Source organism: Neopsephotus bourkii, unplaced genomic scaffold (genome assembly GCF_033783945.1).
Source record: "Neopsephotus bourkii isolate Nb327-2 ecotype Australia unplaced genomic scaffold, CSIRO-AGI_Nbou_v1 NB_1607, whole genome shotgun sequence".
NCBI classification, from domain to species: Eukaryota; Metazoa; Chordata; class Aves; order Psittaciformes; family Psittacidae; genus Neopsephotus; species Neopsephotus bourkii.
In genome coordinates, this window is record NW_026902083.1 from 549854 (window position 1) to 573916 (window position 24063).

The window sequence follows — 24063 nt, forward strand, 5'->3', positions numbered from 1 at the left end:
AAAAAAAAACCAATCAACCATACTTAGAAGCCCTAAAATAGCCTTTAATATATCAGGCTTGGCTTGCAGGAGTTAACAAGGAGTTTGCCCACACAGTAATAAACAGATTAAATTGCTAATTTTAACAGGTATTGAGTGAAAAACTAACTGGAGTATAAATATTAAACAACAGGATATAAAACCAGACTCAACATCACTGTGCTGTAGTGAGGCTTGCCGTTACTAAAAATCTAAGCTGCACTTTAGCCACTTGATGTTGTACATAGCCAGAAAAGAACAAGAGATGCAAGAGATTTATGAGATGTTTTAAAAATACATAAAAACTGTTACAATAATAACTGATTGCATTAGTTGCCTTTTGTATATTATGGAACATAAAATGGTATTAGGAAAGAGTAAATGCCTGTTTTCAAAAGAAAGATGTGACCACTATGTAAGGCTGTCTCTGGCACTTTAACAGGTGGTTACCAATCACCAATCATCATTCAGGAAGGTTAAATACCACAAGTTCAAACAGATTATCAGCCACCAACTGTAAAGTATATACAAATTTAAGCAAAATTTTAATGGGAGTTCCAATATTTGTTTCCCAAACCCACATTTCAATGGCTAAACCTCAGGCATGGATATAGATACCTGATAACGTTATACAACATTACTATAGTAGCTCTTAAAAGTATTCAAAACAGTATCTGAGTGTGACTTTTTACCTGGAAACACAAACAAACCGCATGAAAAAAGCTAAGAAACTTTTGATTCTTTCTGTGTCAGAATGGGCAATCAACTCATCTGCAAAGGCTTTTGAAAAGGGACAACTTCCTGAATCTGCTATTTGGAATGTGATTTCACTTTGTTCTAGAATTGGGTATGGTAAACCCTCTATATTAAAAGACATCTGCAGAGAGCAAAATCCTGACTTAATCTGAGGACAAATCAAGATGACATTGATTTTAGAAGCTAAGATCTTGTTCCAGAGCACCCACACTTTGCATAAATGTACAGGAAAAAAAAACCCAAGTAGAGTTTTCTCATAACTATTCAGGATGTAAGGTTACTCATGTGAAATCCAGGACAAAACAAGAGGCAAAACTAGTATTAGTAACAAAATTAGCACCTGCACTTTAGCTGGATGTTGTAGAATTATATGTGCAGCATGACCTCTTCCAAGTTCTCTCTCCTTTCAGTCGTATTCCCTACTCCCTCATTTCCCCAACAGCAGAAGTGCACTGTAAGAGAAGGATAGGAATGGGATCTTAGAGTGGCTGATGATAACATAGACTATGGAGCTGTCTAGCTTCTCCCAGACATTTTTTGGCATAATTCATGCCCATCTGTTCCCTTTCATGCTGCAGTCCAGAGGGAAGCAGATGGGACCTACTCTGCAGTCTTCTCCTGAAACTCATATTCATTATAACCTAATTTTAAAAATTACAGTCTTGCTATCAACGATGTTGCTCAACTAATTTTCTTTCTCTCTACAGAATCACAAATAACTTTTACAATAATAGGCTTTGCCCATAAAGGTCATAATGTTAAAGAGATACTAACAAGTGAACCATCCTCTCATCCCTGGAAGCAATCTTGTTTCCATTCCAAGCCTTGGACTGGATCTGGGCATGACTCCCTAACATGTGGTGTGGCTGATGCTCCTCTTGTATTTTTCAGCAAGGGAAGAAGAACGAATATTTTTTCTACAGCGTCAGAAACTGCTGCTGCTGCTTGTTTCACGAGTTGCCAGACTGCTCACTCTTTTTCTTCCTGATGGTCTGCTGTAAGAGAAGCACCCTCTCAAGCACTTTGCTATTTCATGATGACTTACTTTTAATAAGTCTTTAGTAAGTTATTCTTTATGAATATCATTAAAAGGCTATACAGAAAAATCACTGGATGAAGAAATAGTTCTTTTTTCCTGCCATTCTTCTTGTGGTTTTGAGTATAGACCTATTCTTTAAGTAAATTCCTTTCTATTCATTGATAACTTTAAGCATGAACTCAAGTGTATAATGATCCTCCTCCACTTTGGCCTTGAATTGAGTTTACATAATGCTCTCAGACACCTTCATTTGCAGTTTTATAATCTTCATTTTTCAGATGGTTTCTTCTTCTGTTGGGATAGAAGGAAGATAATGTCAAAAAACATTTTTTTTCTCTTATGGTTTTACCCAAAGAAATAGTTTAATATTAAAAATTTTGATAGAGTAAGAAATACAGAAATCTGGTGACTGCCAGTACTTATTGGAACATATATGAGCAGAAATATCTATGAATTTCTAGCACCTTCTTGTGTGCAGAATCAGGCATTATCAAGTGCTCATTAAAATTAATTTGACTGTGTCAAATCAGTTCAGTTTCTATTATTCCCCTATAGTATATACATCTCAAGGAGCAAACACCACTTCTCACTGATCATTCCTATCCAGGTCAACATTAAATAAATGCAAATAAAGCATGATGGAAGAGATACAAGACAGACAATGTTCACTCTTTTGTTATGTTGAGAGCACAGACTATGAATAGCTGTGGATGAAGGTATGTGGTTGTGAATGAATAGAATTTCTGTGTGTCTGACAGGAGAACACAGAATATGAGAATTGCGCATAAATAAATAACAATGTTAAACATTAAGAAACCCAAGAAATGCTGCTCATTAGCAAACCTATGACTTCCCTATGCAATGCTTCAACTTAACCTACAGCAACTAGGCGTTTTTCACACTGCTGCATTTTAAGCAAAAGCTTTGCTGATTAATTCCTTTGTGTTGTCCTGGCATATTTTTCTTAGCTAGATCTTTTTTTAAGAGGGCAGAATAAGCAAAGTGTTTAAAAAGTCTAGAATGACACAATCACATAATCCCGTCCTTCCTCTCTTCACAATGGAATACGCAAGAACTTTACAATAACAGATCTTTCTCTTTGCAGTTTTTTCCTATGAATGGTTCAGAACATGTCTTTATGCCTTCTGGCAACCCTGAAGAATATCTAGGAGTATGCAGAATCTTAAACATTTCTTATTCCCTCAAGTAAACTGGAAAACGTTACAGTCTGTTCCATATACATGAGTTACTGCCGTCTAGTGCCTGATGAATCAGGCATACCACATACCCACTCTTTCCAAAAGGCAAGAGTCGTTATCACTTCCTTTTTGCACTGCTTTAAGTAAATTATTTATTACAAGTTAAATTGAATTTTAAAATACAAAATATATTTGTTGCCTTAACTTTAGATTTTAATGTAATTTTTCGGGTTGCCCTCCTTTTTCCCTCAAAAATATGAAAAATGTTTAAGGGATATAAAATTTAGGAAGTCAAAAAGAACATTAAAGAAATATTAAAATAAAACAGGGATAACAGCACATGATTTGTTGATGGTGTGGAAAGATTCTAATTTACTACATATGATCATACACCACACACAATTAGATCATAGCTTATACATACACATATTTTGGTTTATATATTATATATAACTTCTCAAATAACTGAGAAAAGATTATTCAGAGCTCATGCAGAATTCTTCTGCCCAACTGCACTATCAATTCTCTCATCCTCTCTTTTTCACTTCAGGGTTATAAATTTTTGTTTCTCTCTGAAGAAGTTGCATTAATATTTAATTAGAAAACTTCATAAAATGTTAGAAAAACATTACACCAAACACAGAGTAATACCCAAGAGAGTAAATAGCAGGATTTATGTTATGTAGTTTCGTTGTGCATTTGCATTTCATTCTAATATCACTGACCTACAAAAAAAACCAACCCTGCTCTCATTTTTACTGCATACAAGAAATGTGGGTTCCTTTTTCTGAGGAAATTAAATCCATGAAAAAGCCTCATATGACTTACCATTTACCTTGGCCATTTGGGGATGGATGCTTAAAAGATACGGACTTGTTTTCAGGGCATAAGAGAAATGCATAATTGAATAAGTAGCTCTTAGCAATTTGAGATACATTTCATTGTGCACAACTCTTCCTTTTGATTTAATATCACTTATTTTATGAAGCCAGATGCACTACAGCTCTGATACTAAAAAGCATTCAAGTACTGAAGGTTAAACCCTAGATGAATCTCAAATTATAAAAAATTAATAGATTTTGACACAGAAGTATCACCAAAAAGAACAAATAATTCAAAAGGTTAATTTTGAGAGGAGCAAATTTAAGAGCTATTTTTATGTAGCATCTGGTATATTTAAGTCATTAGCCTTAAACATTTATGTTACATAGGTAAAGAGTGAGAGGAAATATGTTGAGCTTAAGATACTCTGGCTATCAGAATGATGACTCTCAGTTTCTGGATCCTCACTGTGGAGAAATAAATTAATACCATCTACCCCTCAACTGCACATGCACAGTGAAGCTGAAAAATGCATTTCCTCTCTGCATATTTTCAGTTCTAGTGCTTCTTATTAACCTTATTTATCTGTTAGCTGTCTATTAGGATTCAGGTTCTGAAACAGTGTGTGTCCAAGGAACTTTTTAAAGCCTACAGAATCATAGAATCATAGAATGGTTAGGGTTGGAAAGGCCCTTAAGAATGTGGTATTCTAAGGTTCTACATTCTAATATTGGTTCCTACGTTCTAAAATTCTAATATCTTTTCACACCCAAGTGACATAATTTTAATGTAAACTATTAATGTCTTAAATTAAATCATTGAAAAAACTTGTATTCAGACTTCTGTTTTAATTTAATGTATATTTAATATGGCACAATACATTTTAAGTTATGTTAAAAAGCTGCCTACATATCTTACTTCTTGATTTTAAAACCCACAATAAAGATTTCAGAAAATACTGTATTAAAATCCAAAGCATAAACATTTGCATGAGAATTTGCTTCTCAATGAAAATGTGGAACTATGCGGGATTGAGTGCACCCTCAGCAAGTTTGCCGATTACACCAAGCTGTGAGGTTCAGTTGATATGCTGGAGGGAAGGAATGCCATCCAGAGGGATCTTGACACGCTTGTGACGTGGGCTGATGCCAACCTGATGAAGTTCAACATTGCCAAGTGCAAGGTCCTACACCTGGGTCGGAGCAATCCCAGACACAGCTACAGGCTGGGCAGAGAAGAGATTCAGAGCAGCCCTGCGGAGAAGGACTTGGGGGTCCTGGTCAATGAGAAAATGAACATGAGCCGGCTTCAGTGTGCGCTTGCAGCCCAGAAACCAACCGTATCCTGGGCTGCATCAAAAGGAGCGTGACCAGCAGGTCAAAGGAGGTGATCCTGCCCCTCTGCTCTTCCGAGACCTCACTTGGGAGTACTGTGTGCAGTTCTGGTGTCCTCAACATAAAAAGGACATGGATCTGTCGGAACAAGTCCAGAGGAGGGCCACGAGGATGATCAGGGGACTGGAGCACCTCCTGTATGAAGTTAGGCTGAGAAAGCTGGGGCTGTTCAGCCTGGAGAAGGGAAGGCTGTGTGGAGACCTCATAGCAGCCTTCCAGTATCTGAAGGGGGTCTATAAGGATGCTGGGGATAGACTCTTCATTAGGGACTGTAGTGATAGGACAAGGGGTAATGGATTAAAACTTAAACAGGGGAAGTTTAGACTGGATATAAGGAGGAAGTTCTTTACTGTGAGGGTGATGAGAAACAGGAATGGGTTGCCCAAGGAAGTTGCAAATGCTCCATACCTGGCAGTGTTCAAGGCCAGGTTGCACAGAGCCTTGGGTGACATGGTTTAGTGTGAGGTGTCCCTGCCCGTGTCAGAGGTGCTGGAACTTGATGATCTTAAGGTCCTTTCCATCACTAACTATTCTGTGATTCTATGATTCTACGATTCTACGATTCTACGATTCTATGACTGTGTCAAAATCGGAATAGTTTGTGTAGCGACAAACTTTGTCAGTCTTTAAGACCAAGAGAATATTTTTTTAGCAGAGACCATATTCTCTTGACTTTACAATCACTCATATCTGTGAGCGTGTAGTTTGAGCTTTTTTCTAACACTGAACTTACACTGTTGTCTCAAGTGAGATATTGTTCCATATCCTTTAAAGTCCCATATGCACGCTTATACCAATTTTGAAAGTCCAAGCTGTATTTTCATGTCTATAAGAACTCTGTATTTGGGACAAGTACAGAATATAAAATAGATATCCTGTACAGATCCACTTTGAATTAGGAGGAAGATTTTATCTTTTATCTTAACATTTCTAACTCTCTGTAGAATAACAGCATGTGAATGTTCACATTTGCATGAACGCTTTCCTCTCTCAGTCCATAGCAGTGCTAGTGAATACATTCAGCCCCTACAATACTCTTTGCTCAGGTTTTCTGCAATACTGTCCAATATAAATTGCCTTGTAATTTTTTTTTTTTATCATGTTCTGTTGACAGGCATTCCTTCTTGTAGGAAAACCATGATAAAGGCATTAAAAACATATAATCAGTACATCTTAAAGATTAGGGCTGCATTCTGTTTTGGATTTCTCCAAGTGTAATACAGAGGTTAGCAAAATACCTTTCAATTAAAGGTACCTTGAAAGGAAAAAAGCTGTATGAATTCAAAGGGAAGGCAAAATATTATTATTTTTTAAGATTATAATTTCTTCCTGAGTCTTTCTTTTACCCCCTCTCTTTCTCCTTTTTGAGATTTCTCTTCTCAATAGCTGCTTTTACTATTCTTTTATTCATTTTTCTATTTTCTTCCATTTGTAGCCATCAAAGATGTTCTGAAATAGTGTGATATTGCAAAATAAATAGAAGTTGTATGATAGAGGAAAAAGATTTTCTGTGTTTAAAAAGCAGCAACTTATAGAAGATTGTCAGAAAGCAGAAAAAATCTTCTTTGTCCTGTTACTCTTTTTGAGCTGCTCTAAATTTTGCTCTTTTCCTTTGTCATATATGTTCCAGAAATGCACAAGTAATTTCTGAATTTGGCCTGTTACCTTTGTCCAAGAGCTTCCTTTAATGGTTCAAATAAAGCTGGTGGTGAACCTCTTCTCCTACCATTTCAACTTTTTTATGCTGTAATTCATGTTGCCTCACTGGCATACTCCAGAACTTTATGCCTGCTGTTACTACAATTCTATGCTGAAATTCATTATTAGCATAGTTCCCTGATATAATTTCCTTTTTTTCCAAATATTAGCATCCAGTACAGTATGCTCATCAGATCAAAGATCTCTATCACAGTATTAACGTGCCCAGAGGATTGCTTCATGGTGAAAGAGCAGGAAGGATTCTGGTCTGCTACAAATTTATCTCTACAAGCTAACATTATTTATAAAAAAGACAACTCTTAAGGCAGATATTCCTAGCTTCATGCTTTTCTTAATTTCTAGAGGTTCATGCCCGTAACATTTCTAGATTACCTTTTCTGTCTGTCACTTCTTCACCATAGTTTCAAGTCAGAGAGGCTCAGTGCATAAAAATCTCCTGGCTTTAATTATTTTGTTATAATTTTTCATTCTTTGTTGCAGCACCAATTTGCAATGAAGATGTCTGAATACTGAACCATTTCCACACTGCAGATGAGTATGTTTTTGCACTATAAAAGGTATGACCTACTTTAAAAACCTGCACCCACTGTCTTCAGTTTGCCTGCATAACTTATTATTACCCTGGAATATTTACATGTATGCACAGCCATTAATGAACAGATACAGTAACAATATATAAAACCTCAATATTGACAGTTACACTGAACAGACAAAAGGTGGATTTTAAATTTTCCTTTAAAATAATTCTACTGTCACCCTTTTGGTCCGCTGTCTACTGAAGTTCTTACCATACACTCAGTCAGATTCTTAGGGTAACAGACTTCTTCGTAAATGTGATGAGAGAAAATATAGGTATGTGTAGAACAAACAGTAACCTGACATCTCACTCACCTTTGTCATTCACTACACATAATAAGTAATGTCAACAGTTATTAATCAACAAATTGAGTCAAAGTTCACCAAAATAAATAGAAAGTTTACATCTGACCCTGAATGTGGTGGAATTTTTGCAAAATCTTAAAAATAATAGGACATGGAGAGCAAAAAACTGCTTTGTCACACAGATGCAAGAGTCAAGTATACTTCAGGCATAATTCTCATGTAGAAATAATCCAGTAACTAAGTTTCAAATGTCTTTCCCTGATAAATTTTCTTTAGTTGGCCAAAAAGTTGTATGAAGTTTTAGTAGAAAACAAGCACCTTATTTTGTGATGGCTCCATCATATTTGTGGATAAGAATAGAATGCAGCTAAAGAGCAAATTGTTATGCTTCTTTTTCAGTAAAGATTTCTCATAGCTTGATTATGCCAAAATATTGCGATAGTAAGCTAGTTAACTTGTATAGTGTTCTATTATTTTTAATGACCATTAACAGATGCTGTCAAAAAGGACACAGCTAAGGGTTCTGTGAAAAATTATAACTCTCTTGACTTTGTGCCTTTAAAATGAGGTTTAAAAACATCTTCAGGTTGTAGTTTGTGCAAGTTCATTTTATGGTTTTATCCAAGCTTCATTTTATTTAATAGTTCATTTATTTCCCTTGTCATTTTTTCTGTATGTTTCAAGCCAGCTTTCTCATTCGGATAGCTTTGGCCAGCAACTTGCTAAAAGCCTTGTTGAGAATACAGTGTTTTGCAAATAGTATATAATTTCATACAATGTAACTTGAAGATTGGCATAATTTCATCTTTCCCATGTTGGCACAGTCTACTCTAAATAACGTAGCTCCATGTTTTCTATACCTTTAACAAGCTGGAAGGATCTTCCACCTTACAAGCCAGAAATGATTCCTTTTCCTTGACACCTGAAGGTATTTCATGATGACCTTTGTTAACACTGATTTCATTGGAGCTATACCATCATAGTATGCACAAGATACTATTTATGAGCTAGATATCCCTTTTTACATGCTAATATTTAAGGTCTTCTCCCTTTCATGATCTGCTGATGCTGTCAGGCAGCAGAGTCTTCTCATAGAATCATAGAATGGTTAGGGTTGGAAAGGACCTTAAGATCATCAAGTTCCAGCCCCCTTGCCATGGGCAGGGACACCTCACTCTAAACCATATCACCCAAGGCCTTGTCCAACCTGGCCTTGAACACTGCCAGGGATGGAGCATTCACAACCTCCCTGGGCAACCCATTCCAGTGCCTCACCACCCTAACAGGAAAGAATTTCCTCCTTATATCCAATCTAAACTTCCTCTGTTTAAGTTTTAACCCATTACCCCTTGTCCTGTCACTAGAGTCCCTAATGAAGGGTCCATCCCGAGCATCCCTATAGGCCTCCTTCAGATACTGGAAGGCTGCTATAAGGTCTCCACGCAGCCTTCTCATACCTGAGAGAATACAAAGTTAAAGAAATCATGCTTACCTCTGAGGTCATTACAGCACCCACTTTATAACTGAGGTAGCATTCTGCTCTCAAAAAAATCATGTGTTACAGTCAGAATCCTGAAATGCCCAAGGGAGCACTGCAGTTGGTACTGACACCAACAAAATGTGATACGTAGAATGCCTTAGACAGAAAAAAATTCCAAAATAACAGTCAAGGATATATCTGCTGTATCCCTGTTTATGCTGAGAGGATTAGGGAGATTCTAATAGCTTTTCAAAGGATGTAGCATACAAGATTGTAGTTTTAGACATTAAAAGATTGGTGATAAAAGCTTCCAAGGAAATGTATTTTTGGTCAGTGATGGGTTTGGGGTTCTTTTAGGTTTTTTTTTTTTTTTTTGGGTGGGGAGTGGGGGTTGGGTGGTATGGTTTGGGTGGGGGTCTTTTTTGTTTGTTTTTTGTTTCTGGCATAAATATATGAAGAAAAATTACTCCTAATTAACTTGGCTTTCTCTAAATAACCAAAATAAAATTCTACATTATTACATTGGTTGGGAAACAAAGAAAATAACAGTGCTTTTATTGAGAATATGCTCCTATGAGTCCCTGGTGGCTGTTAGATGAAATTAAGAAAATTCTCACTAGTTTCACGGCTTTTCACAAACCCACTAGCATTATTGAGCCAACCAGACACTTGACTGAGATCTTCGTGACAACCACAATTCCAGTTCTTTGTTACTCTGCTCAAAGAATCAGCATTTTGACATGAAAAAACTGTTCTCTTGCAAAATCACCAAATGGTACTACTTATAACTGTTTTAAGAGCAGAACATGATTTACCTGTACAGCTGTCAGAAGAACAGTTTTTACTATAATGGTTCAATAAGCAATTGTCCATTTCCAAGAGCCCAGCTAAGAAAAAGCTAGATTTCCATTCATGTTTTGTGTAAGAAACTGTACTGCACACATTTGACAGATTTTTTTTTTAAATGCTGATCAAATGTTACCCTAAACTAACATGTTGAAATTTTACATTCATAAAAATGAACTTGTGTTACAGAGTTCCTCTCTGAAAATCAGAATTCTGCCTGAAGCTGAACATCTTTGATTTGATTAGGTCAGTTGGCTATTCCAGATCATTTCCATTAATAAGTATAAATTGACTAAGATATGGAGTGTATTAAAACATTTTAAAAATACTTATCTTAGAATTCAAGCTGAATACACTAAACTTCAGAGAAATCTGAGAAAGCTCTAGGGAGAAATAATCTCTGTGCGCTCACCTGAAATGACAAGTACTGTTGCAGCATTACCATGAATAAGTTCTCATAGTTACAAGCAATTTTAGTTTTGCAATCATGAAACAATTGTATTCAAATACCTCACCCAAGACAGGAAATTATAGCCAAGACACTACTTAACATCATATCAAGTAGCTGTCTGTATTGCAACAAATGGGAATTGCAATTCAGTATTTATTTATGCATTTTGCTATCAAAGCCTTTATTAACTTATTCAAAAGATTAAAAAGCCTATTCTCTTCATCATTTCCATGATACTTATTTACTGCTCAATAACTCTTAATATAATTTCCAAAACATTTACAACATGAAGATACAAACAGAAATTCAGATCAAAATATTTTGCATTTGGGAAATGAATTATTACTGCAACACCACACAGCTTTTATAATTTCTAGACTTATTAAAATTATTACTGTAACTGACATCAGGGATTTGGTTTTGCATCCTTTTTGAGAAATCGGATATCCATAATTTAGCTCCTTAAGTGACACTTAAGAGATTCTGAAACTTTAGAAAATGGGAAAACCTGACTGTTATAGGTCAGGTTATATAGCAGAATGCAGGAAAACCTGGTTCTGTCATTAGCCCACATCAAAGGCTGAGCTGGTGCTAGTAAGAGCATGTGATTGTCAGCTGGGCCTAACAGGGCTATGAAAGTGTCTTTGTACCATGCTCTGAAGCACTTTGGCTCCCATTATTAAGTCAACTAGATCACTTATTCAGAGCAAGTGAGCTTCATGAAATCTGGAGCCGTCAATGCCCTCTTAAAACAGACTGCTGGAGTAAGCACACAGTGGAGAAATTCAAACTGTTAGCATAGGTATAGGTAGGCATTTTGGCTCCTGTTCAACACCAGCATTTCAAGCTTATCTGAAAAAGAAATAAGTATGGAGAGTAGAACTGAAGGGCAAGCTACAGAGGAAATTGAAGGGGAAAATAGAAATTAAATGGTTAGTGCTACTATCGTAGAGATGATATGGGAACTGTTGTAAGATCATGGGATTCCACCCTGTCAGTATGAACCATCTACTCAAATCCAAAAAATGAGTTCAATTACAGAATACTCCATTTTGAGGGTCTGAATAGTGTTCAAGATGCTCAAACTTTGCTTTTCTGGTTTATGAAATCATCAAATACCTTTACTGGCATTATAGACTCATAGCTCACAGCTGTCTGCTACTTATTTTGTGTATAATCTCCCTACTTTCACAGTATCACAGTATCACAGTAGGTTAGAGATTGGAAGGGACCTCAAATGATCATCTAGTCCAATCCCCCTGCCGGAGCAGGAACACCTAGATAAGGTTACACAGGAACGTGTCCAGGCGGGTTTTGAATGTCTCCAAAGAAGGAGATTCCACAACCTCCCTGGGCAGCCTGTTCCAGTGTTCCGTCACCCTCACTGAGAAGAAGTTTCTTCTCAGGTTTAAGTGGAACCTCCTGTGCTCCAATTTGTACCCATTACCCCTTGTCCTTTCATTGTTTGCCACTGAGAAGAGCCTGGCTCCATCCTCGTGACACTCCCCCTTTATATATTTATATACACTAATAAGGTCACCCCTCAATCTCCTCTTCTCCAAACTATAGAGACCCAGCTCCCTCAGTCTTTCCTCATAAGGGAGATGCTCCACTCCCTTAATCATCTTAGTTGCCCTGCGCTGGACTCTCTCCAGCAGGTCCCTGTCCTTTTTAAACTGAGGGGCCCAGAACTGGACACAATATTCCAGATGAGGTCTCACCAGGGCAGAGTAGAGGGGAAGGAGGACCTCTCTCGACCTACTAACCACCCCCCTTCTAATACACCCCAGGATGCCATTGGCCTTCTTGGCCACAAGGGCACAGTGTCGGCTCATGGTCACCCTGTCGTCCACCACGACCCCCAGGTCCCTCTCCCCTACACTGCTCTCTAACAGGTTGTTCCCCAGCCTATACTGGAACCTGGGGTTGTTCCTGCCCAGATGCAGGACTCTACACTTTCCCTTGTTATATTTCATCAAGTTATTCCCCGCCCAGCTCTCCAGCCTGTCCAGGTCCCTCTGGATGGCAGCACAGCCTTCTGGCGTGTCGGCCACCCCTCCCAGCTTAGTGTCATCAGCAAACTTGCTGATAGTACACTCAATTCCCTCATCTAAATCACTGATGAATATATTAAATAATACTGGTCCCAGTACCGACCCTTGAGGCACTCCACTAGATACAGGCCTCCAACTAGACTCCGCCCCATAGACTACACTACATAGACTTTCAGGAAGTTATAAACTGCATATGAAAGGTTCCCTAAGGGACAAAACTCAGTATACAAAAAATAAAATCTCAAGACTTGAGTGATATATTTTAAAAAATTACTTTTGTCCTGGGTTCAGCAGTAGCAGTTGTTTTTCTCCCTCTTAGTAGCTGGTGCAGTGCTGTGGTTTTGACTTTCAGTCTGGGAACAGCGTTGATAACACCAATGCTTTTAGCTGTTGCTAAGTAATGTTTACTCTGACCAAGGACTTTCTGAGTCTCATGCTCTGCCAGGGAGGAGGGGAAGCCAGGAAGGAGCAGAGACAGGACACCTGACCCAAACTACTCAAAGAGATATTCCATACCACACCACATCATGCCCAGTATATAAACTGGAGGCAGTTACCCAGAAGGGCTACATCACTGCTCAGGTTGGGCTGGGTGTCAGTCAGCAGGTGGTGAATAGCTGTGTTCTCTTCCCTTATTTCCCTTATCATTATTGTTATTATTATTGGTGGTAGCAGTAGTGGTTTGTGTTATACCTTAGTTACTGGACTGTTCCTACCTCAACCAGTGGGAGTTGCATTCTTTTGATTCTCCCCCCCATTCCTCTGGGAGTGGCGGAAGGAAGGGAGCGGGGGTGAGCACAAGCAGCTGTGTGGTTCTGATTTACCAGCTGGTCTTAAACCATGACAATTTTATAAAATAAGAAAACCACTGCTGCTAGTCTTGGTCTTGTTTAAGCTGTAACACAGCCAAACCATGAATAGTTAATAGCAGCTCTCTAAACATGAGCTCTTGGAAACTGAACAAAAGTAAATACCACCCCCACACACATATACGGTCATACTAAAAGGACCCAAAAGTCTTCTAAGAAATTAAAGGTCTACATTTTTCACTTATAAATATATCCCTAGTGCAAACACATGCTTACAAACATCTAGGAATCATAACATAATGAGATCATTATTTCTAATGGAATCTATTTAATCTGTATTAATATATATGCAACTAATTACTTTTCCTTTTAAAAATGTTCTTTACAACTCAAAAAATGCAAAGCAGACCATAATTTGTTAGCTCTATATTTTCCTTTCTTTAGCAATTTCTTCACTGAAGGTAATGGAATAAGTCAATTCAGAATTATTACTCTACACATATTATGAATCACGGCCATCTTAAACACATGTAATCAGCATGCATGCATGTGAAAAAGATTTTCTTCACTTGCACAGAGCAGTCACAGGTGTACAGAAAGCCTGCCATTACATGTACCACACATAGAAGCATAAAATTGTAGAATGGGTTAAAAAATAGGTTTGGAAAGAATCTTAAGATCATCTAGTTCTAATCTTGCCATGGGCAGGGACGTCACTAGACCACGTTGCCCAAAACTCTATCCAGCCTTGCCTTCCATACTGTCAAGGATGGAGGATTCACAGCTTCTTTGGGCAACCCATTCCAGTGCCTCACCACCCTCACAGTAAAGAACTTCTTTATATCAAAACTGAACTTTCACAGTTGAAGTTTAAACCCATTACCCCTTGTCCTATTACTAGAGTCCCTGATGAAAAGTCCCCCTCTGGCATTCTTGTAGTCCCCCTTCAAATATTGGAAGGCTGATATGAGGTCTCCACGAAGCTTTTTCTTCTCCAGGTTGAACAGCCCCAAATTTCTTAGCCTGTCTTCATACGGGAGGTGCTCCAGTCCCCTGATCTTCCTCGTGGCCCTCCTCTGGACTTGTTCCAACAGTTCCGTATCCTTTTTATGTTGAGGACACCAGAACTGCACAGAATAATCCAGGTGAGGTCTCAGGAGAGCAGAGTTAAAGGGGCAGGATCACCTCCTTCTACTGGCTGGTCACACTGCTTTTGATGAAGCCCAGGATACAGTTGGCTTTCTGGACTGAGAGTATACACTGAAGCTGGCTCATGTTCAGTTTCTCATCAACCAACACCCTCAAGTCCTTCTCTGCAGGGCTCTGAATCTCTTCTCTGCCCAACCTGCAGTTGTGCCTGGGTTTGCTCCAACCCAGGTGTAGCACCTTGCACTTGGCGATGTTGAACTTCATCAGGTTGGCATCAGCCCACCTCACAAGCGTGTCAAGATCCCTCTGGGTGGCATTCCTTCCATCCAGTGTATCAACCGAACCACACAGCCTGGTGTCATCAGCAAACTCGCTGAGGGTGCACTCAATCCCACTGTCTATATTGTTGCCAAAGATGTTGAACAGGATCAGTCCCTACACTGATCCCTGAGGGATACAACACATTACTGGTCTGCATCTGGACATTGACCAATTGATTACAACTCTCTGTGTGCTGCTATGCAGACAATTCTTTATTCACCAAGTGATCCACTTATCAAATTGGTGTCTCTCCAATTTAGAGAAAAGGATGTCATGTGCAACAGTGCTGAACACTTTGAGCAAGCCCAAGTAGATGACATCAACTGCTTTTCCCCATCCATCAGTTCTATAGGCCCATCATAGAAGGCCACTAAATTGGTCCAACATGATTTGTCCTTAGTAAAGCCATGTTGGCTGTCACCAATCAGTTAGTTGCTTTTCACGAGACTTAGCATGTTTTTCAGAAGAATCTGCTCCAAGATTTTTTCAGGCACAGAGGTGAGATTGACTGCTCTGTAGTTCTCCAGGTCATCCATTTTCCCCTTTTTGAAAATAGGGGCTATATTTCTCTTTTTCTAGTTGTAACAACTTCCCCTGGGAGTAGGCCCATACCTTGGGAGTGCACTGAATAGCAGTGGTTCATGGGAAAAATAACTGCAACTTTCTTATAAACTTCACCAAACAACAGGGTTCTAGACATAACAACATGCAAGAAACACCCCGATTCATCTTTAAATCAACTTTCCTCCTTTGTACTTGAATCCAAAGCAACAAATTGGATTAACTGTTAAGTATATTGAGAAGAAAATGAGAAAAGCAAAACTTTTAGTCCGTAAAGGCAAGAACTAAAAGTCTGTAAATTATAAACCGAGAAGGACAGATAGAATCTGATTTTACATGAATAGATCTAGTTTATTTCAACAGCTTTGCCCTCTTTAAAGGGAAATTTTTTTGTGTAAATAGGATTGCTTGTATTAGGATGGCCTTTCAAAAGAAACCTAAATAACACAGGGATACAAAACCTACTGGGTAAGATAAATTAATGTTTCTTTCTATTGCAAAGACAGTCTGCAGTTTTTTAGTGTAAATAAGCATAAAATCCTTTATCTTTCAGTGGGAGAAAAAGTAACTAGGTTAGATTCCTTTGAAAATTTAAACCAGAATTCTCAAGAAGAGAACATAGAATAAATAATAACAGGTTTCTTTATCAGAGCTCTTTCATATACGAAACACTTGGAATCCTGTACAAGAAAAGGTCTGCAGTTCTGTACACCATCCTTTTATAACACTGGCATCAACTTCCCATTTAGAATTACTCTGCTCTTATTTAAAATGAAAGAGAATACAGAAAGAAGTGCCATACAATCCAACTTCAACAATCTTGTCATCATCAATTAGCTTTGAGAATAAATTACTCTCTTAACCAAGAAATTTTAGACAACTATACAAAACTGCTCAGACCCTGGCACTAGAAATTTTTATCATAAAATTATGCAGAACTATTGTATTTAATTAGCTTCAATTTAGATAGTTGTTGCCTCAGTTCAAATGAAAAAAGACAAAGGGATGTTGATAAGTCCATCTGCTATCACAGCTTTTTAAAGATGGCCAGGTTTTGCTTCATATTTATGTTCAAAAGGTAAAAGTCACACAGAACTGAAACAACTCTTTGATTGTCAGTTTAGCTGAACAGAAGAGAAAATCAGTGGTACAGCATACGTGGAGCTCTTGGATGAACTAATAAATAAAACCAAATGATTTTGTCTAATACCTAATCAATGCATGAGGTTTGACACAAAGGTCATTTTAGAGGCATTAAATGTGTCACTGCCACATCTGTATTCCCACCAGATTACTATGACAACAGAATTTTATTACTTTTCTTTTAGAGAGTATAATTTAAATAAGAGTGCCTGCAACCAAATTAACTCTCTGTTCTGCAATTTCATCACAGATTTTTAACTCACATATAAACATATATTAAGATGACACGCAAAATTTTGAGTCAGGTACTTGAAAACATGATTCGAGTAAGCTGATTATATATTTGGAAGTGTCTTTAATGAAAAGACATTTAGCAAAGAAAGGCATGGCGGCAAGACAAGGGATAATGAGTTAAAACTTAAGAGGAGGAAGTTTAGATTAGATATAAAGAGGAAATTCTTTCCTGTTAGTGTGGTGAGGAACAGGAATGGGTTGCCCAGGGAGGTGAATGCTCCATCCCTGGCAGTGTTCAAGGCCAGGTTGGATGAGGCCTTGGGTGATATGGTTTAGTGTGAGGTGTCCCTGCCCATGGCAGGGAGGTTGGAACTTGATGTTCTTGAGGTCCTTTCCAACCCTAACTATTCTATGATTCTGTGAGCCTATGATAGCAACCCAGAGACAGACGAGTGGTGTCATTTCCCCTCCTTCATTGCCAAATGACTCACCTTCTCAGTTTATCTAATCTGAACTGTACCATATCAAGGTTGAACACTATGATCTCACTCAAGGGTATTTTTCAACCTAAATTATTCCATGATTGTAAGGCTACAGCCCTGAAACTGCACAGCTAAATTTGGGGGGCTGAAAGAATGGGATGTAGATACTCATATCTGGATCAAGAATCATACACACGTTTCTAAATATTCTTGACAATATAGTTTCCTGCAGCTCACAGATGCAATTATCCATAAAGTCCTGGGAGAGGGCAAGGAGCCTAAAGCCATGGAGTCTTTTTCAAAAGAAAGTGATAAGACCAATGTCCCAGGACAACCTTGACTGGAGGATCACATTTGTGTTTCTTGCACCAGGAGAACTATGTATCAAAATTTCATATTTTGCAATCATTGGATATATAGTGCAGTCAGATTTTTTTCAGTTATTGAAGATACCTAGCTTTATTATAATGACTCATTAAATTGTTGATGCAAGCCAGTAATGTGTTAACTTATGCACGTAAAAATGGTGCATGAGACACATTTAGAGCCTGTGAGAAGACTCTACCATGCCCTACAGCAGAATGGCATAACAACGGGCAGGTTCCTCAGTGAAGAATGCAGCATAGCCTATATTCTTGCTGTCCTCCTCTTCATGAGCATAGCTGATGTTCTACTGCTAAAGTAAAATTTGTCATCTCAATTATGTTTCGTCTCTTTTCACAGATGTCCTACTACTTATGCTAGTGAATTGCTCTACATTTTTAAAGGCTGTCAATATGTTGAGCACCAAAGCCCAGGCTATACAGAGCATTTTACTACTATGCAAAATCCACATTCCTAATAGGTGTAAAGACTGCATTTATTCAAGGTGGATTATATCAAAGATCTACCACGTTTTCCAAATCAAGTGTAAATATCATCTTTATATTTTTATTTCATTTTACTGGTTAGTTCAGAGAATGACAGTTTAAAGATTATGTAAATTAAGCATATACATGTTTTCTAGTTCAGAATAATTACTAATGAATTATACATTCTGTGCTTTTGTAGCAATATAAAGAAAGAGCAATGAAAGAAATGAAAATATTAACAATGAGATGGTTACTATTGCTCAAGCATGTTTTAGTAAGGCTAATGCGAGGGGGCATGTCAATTCTTTTTATGGTGACAAATAGTGCAAGCAATCTTAGAAGCAATCTAAGTTTTACTAATCTGAGCACTAAAACTCTTTTTTTTTTTTTTTTTGGAAATCTGCTCATTCTAATTCAAGAGGGTTCACAGTGTCCTTTCAGAGACATCTTTGCTTCTGGTTTAAATCATTTAGAGGCTAGCAGTCAGAAGACTGAAATACATGGCAACTGAGAAGATTTCTTATCTCATGGGAGTTAGACACTAAAGCTGAAATCTGCTTCATATTTCGTTCTGAAATTTCTTGTTAAGAAATTACACAAACAGTGCCACTGTTATCTTATTAACAATGTATTCTTGAATTTCCAGAATTAAAGATTCATTTATCAAGGTACTGCACAGTCAGAAAAGTTCAACTGGACAGAGTCCTGAACAGCATGATGACCCTGCTTTGAGCACAAGGAGGTTGGATTAGGCAATCTCCAAAGCCCCTTAGAAACTGAAATATTCTGATTTTTACTTCAACTGCATTTCACCTTCAATAAAACAGAAATATTCTTTGCCTATCATAGAATGAGAAGAAAGAGACTCACCCATATCTCTCTAACAAACTGACTAGTCTGGGGAAATGTGTTGACTAGTAGCAGCTCTAGGAAAGTGTTGTAGACAAAAACACATGGAGGCTGCTTGCATCTAAATAGAGATGAGAATGAATGCTGAACTGAAATAGTTTCCTGAGAACAAAGTTCCTTAAAAAACAATAACAACCAAACAAAAATTCAACCAATATTTTATTACTATATTCGTGGAATCATAGAATGGTTTGACTTGGAAAGGACCTTACAATCATCGGTTTCTAGCCCCTTGTCATGGGCAGGGACACCTCACACTAGACCATGTCACCCAAGACTCAATTCAGCTTGGTCTTGAACACTGTTCTTGTGCTCACAATCAGCTTAATCAAAATAATAAAGAAAAATACAAAGAATTTATAATCATATTGTCACCAATTCCAGACTGCTGTCATCTGTGGATTCTTCAGATTTATCTTTTTAACAATGACATATAGATATATATTGTCTTTTGCAAGAACTTATATAGAATGAGAGCAATGGTTCTACAACTATATGGAAAATTAATTCCATTCCCTGTGAGATGCTTCCATTCTCTCCAGCAATATTCTTTTGCTAGGAATCTTGTGAATTTGGTTTTGTCCCATTTTGGAATCTAATTGTAGAGAAGAACTGTAATTTCCTATTTTATTTCTTCAGTTATATTTGCAAATGGAAATAAACTCACAAATAGAAAATTAAACAGTTAGAAGGATTTAAAATACTTACCTTCTCCAGTGAAGCATGGTCTTTAATGAGGAAGGCCCAGGGTGCCTCTGCAACATTCTGGTTTTTACCACGAGCAGTAAGATTCGTCAAAGGAAAAGTAAGGAGCTGAACTTTCTAATGTCAAGCATATAGAGCTGTAGCTTCATGTAGAAATGTGGGCACACATTTGGAGTGCAAATTGATTATATAAAAAGAATGTTCTTCAAATGTTTGTCATTTCTGTTCTTGTTCTGTCCTTTCACTTGTGTGAAATATTGGTGGGACTTTATGTTCCATGAAAATATAAATACATAGCAAATATTCTCAGAAAATCAAGACTTAAAATACATGCAAATGTAATTATGTCCCCTTCTAACTACCATGTGCAATGTAAAGAGCTTTTAGGGGAGGTAGCTTGCTTTTCTTGGATAACTTGGATAACTACGTGGATTCTTTACATAAAAAGCTGAGACCCATGCTGTGCAGCAGCCTCAGGCTCTCCACAACATGGTCTTTTATTAAAATAGTAAGTAATACAGAGCTAGAATTATCACTTTTATTTCATTAAATTCTTCATTTTCAGCTTGTCTAGCTACTGGCAAAGGCTTTGTGGTTGCATTCTTTTTTTTTTATTTCCAGATAAGATTATACCTGAAAATAGAATCTGGAGGCCTTTAAACAAGTTTTTATTCTCTGGTTCCTAGCGATGTTTATTTTTTTTCTGTGATACTGCAGTCTTTGTCCTCTGATATGTTAAAGATCTATGTACTTGAAATAAACGAGCAAGTAAATAGATTGCTATTACATTTATGTCAGTTTATCTACAATGTCTTCACTGTTCCTTTCAATGTTGGGAACATAAAATTAATCTAGAAAAATAAATATTAATATAATAGCTGAGCAGTTTCTGGTATTGCCTTGTAAATCCTAATAATAATAGTAGTAGTATTTAACAAAATAGTACATAAAATACATATAGAGGGTTAGAGTGCAAAACAAGAATACCAAGCACTGAGGCACACACCTGCTGAAGGAAAGCCCAGCAGAATTCAAGGCTTACAGAAGACATGATAATGCAATCACAACCATATCTTCTCACACCGCAAAATGTAGCAAGCCAGATACATTTGCCATAAGGCAGTAAACACTGTGGTGAATTGAGTACCTCTCATAAACAACAGAAAACTCCAAGTCCACCAGAATCAAGCAGCAACCTGCTCTGTTTGGACATGAAACTGAATATGCAAACATGAAGGAATTTTTCTCAAAAGAATTAGAATAGTGACAGTAACATGCATTTCTTACATGGTACATTTAATCATCAGTTCTCAAAACATTACAAAGAATACAGATATCAGAATCACAATTTTATTACTGGTAAAGCTCAGTCAGAGAGAAGTAGTGATTTTCATAAAACTGTTGAGCAATCTGGGGCACAAATGGGAACAAAACAGATCTTACTCGTCCTGGCACACTGCTTCCCTTCTCATTGCTACTCTTTAAAACCAGCATGCTACAAAGAACACAAAGGTATTTATTGAAATAAAACACCAATCTGTCTTTATTAGTTGTATTCCAGTGCAATGTTTCAGCTAATATACTATGAAGGAGCTTAAATACTAAAAAAGTAGAAATAAACTAAGAAAAAATAGGGGTATGTTAAATCACAGAATCATAGAATAGTTAGGGTTGGAAAGGACCTTGAGACCATGTAGTCCAAACCCCCACGCCATGGGCTGGGATGCCTCACCCTAGAATATGTCACCCAAGGTTCTGTGTAAATACTTAGGCAGTTCTATCAAGGTCATGAGAACTATTAGGTCTGTGACTTGAATAATTTCCTAAACTTACTGCATAACTTTATTTAAATACCTCTTTAGATTATCTGCATATGGATAAATTAAATTATTCCAAATGTGCATCAAATATTAAATATATTAATATGAAGGCTTCACCTCAAATTACATGTTTCTGTCACAGCTAGGTTCATATTGTTTCAAGTACACCAATGAATAATGCAAAACAATAGCCAGCATAATCCATAGGGGTGTCCTCATGCAAGGTTTGCTAAATGCCATCTGACCTTAGGCACCCAGGAGCTTTCAGCATCTGTAGATGTTGATATTTCTGCAGAAAATATGTGCAAATCCCTTTCCAGAGTTCTAAGGTGAAACTGCTTAGCACTAGGGATTTGTAAAGAAAGCTTCAAACCACTAGAAACACACCTAATTTCAGGTCTCATTTTACAACCCAAATCAGAAATGAAGTTCTTGAAGTTTCTATTGAAAACCTGCTTCATCTGAAACTATTTTCCCATACCATTCTGCAATGTCATTAAATCTAGGATGTAAAGCTCTGCATTGTACAAATATAGTAGCATTGTAAAGTCCTATTCCTGCAGGTAGCTTGCCATAACAGAATTTAGAAACACAAGATAATTCAATCTGAAGGATACCACTTGCAAAAAATGTATGTTGCTGTGTTCTAAATTAGGTAGAAATCTTTAGAGAAAAGGGTCTGAACATTGTTTTTAATCACTTTACCTTGAAAGCATTTAATACATGTCTTAAAAAAAAAAAACAAAACAACAAAAACACCACAAATACAATTTAGGCTTTATTATGTCCTTTTCAAAAAAGATGCATCAAAATCATTAAAGTTACCAGAGTAATGCATGTTATATTATGCATGTATATATGCCTGCAATTGCATGTCTACATATATGAATGCACATGTGCACATAGATCACATGTTATTAGGACTTCCACATCAGAGATGTTAGGAAAGTTTCAGTTCTTTGGTGTCTATAAAACAGAATCAGGTGGCAGTTATTAAGTGTATATAAAAGAAGTTATACAAGGCATAACTGATTTTTTTTTTCAAATGTTTTCTTATATATTTTAGCCTTGTATCTTTATTATTTTTCTAATCATATGTAATACTTATATTCTCAATCAAAAAGTCATGATATTCTTTATTGTAGTTTCACAGAAATAGTATGTATATTCAGATAAAAATAGATTAGTTTTACATTATATGAAGTATAATAAGGGCAACTAAGATGATTAAGGGAGTGGAGCATCTCCCTTATGAGGAAAGACTGAGGGAGCTGGGTCTCTATAGTTTGGAGAAGAGGAGATTGAGGGGTGACCTTATTAGTGTATATAAATATATAAAGGGGGAGTGTCACGAGGATGGAGCCAGGCTCTTCTCAGTGGCAAACAATGATAGGACAAGGGGCAATGGGTACAAACTGGAACACAAGAGGTTCCACTTAAACTTGAGAAGAAATTTCTTCTCAGTGAGGGTGATGGAACACTGGAACAGGCTGCCCAGGGAGGTTGTGGAATCTCCTTCTTTGGAGACATTCAAAACCTGCCTGGACACGTTCCTGTGTAACCTTATCTAGGTGTTCCTGCTCCGGCAGGGGGATTGGACGAGATGATCTTTTGAGGTCCCTTCCAATCTCTAACATACTGTGATACTGTGATACTGTGAAGTACTTTTACATTTTAAAAAGTTCAAGTTTTGAAGCATGTTTGGAGTACTATTGTTTTACCAAAGAATATAAACCAGATTAGAAAAATACAAACTTATACTGACAGACTCGTCTCTCAGGATGCTCACATGAGGTTTTAATGGAAAAGTCCCTATAGATACATTACGGATTAATTTGGGATTATACATTATGGTGTCACTTGTTTTATTTATCAAATTCAATACGACAATTTTTATGTTAAGTGAATCAGAGGTTTACCAAATAAAAGCTATCCAAAATCTACTCAAACCCACAAAATCCCTAAAATTAACTAGATTCGCAAGCAATGTTTGGATTAGGTAGATGAACTGATCTGAGGCTAATTCAGCAAAATATCAAAAAAGCAAGAGGAAAAAAAGGAGGCTTTTTTCTAATTTGACAAATTTAACAATCAAAACTGAGGTTGCAAGTAAGACAGACCTCAGTTGATCTCATCCAAGAAGGCCATAATGACTGAAAACACCTTGTTTCTACCTCTTTGCCTTTAGGTAATGCAGTATTGATGAACTTGGTACCAAGAGACATGGATGGTGTAAATGGTAACATTAAAAGAACCCTATTAGTAATACATAACTCTGGAGTCACAGCTACTAACGGAATCAATCAAGGAATCAATACAGCCAGCAAGCATTTCAGCAAGATGAGTTGGTTCTCTTAATTCCCTGATCTGGCTTCTCCCTCTTGCTTTCACTGCTTACATCATTTTTATTTTTTATTTT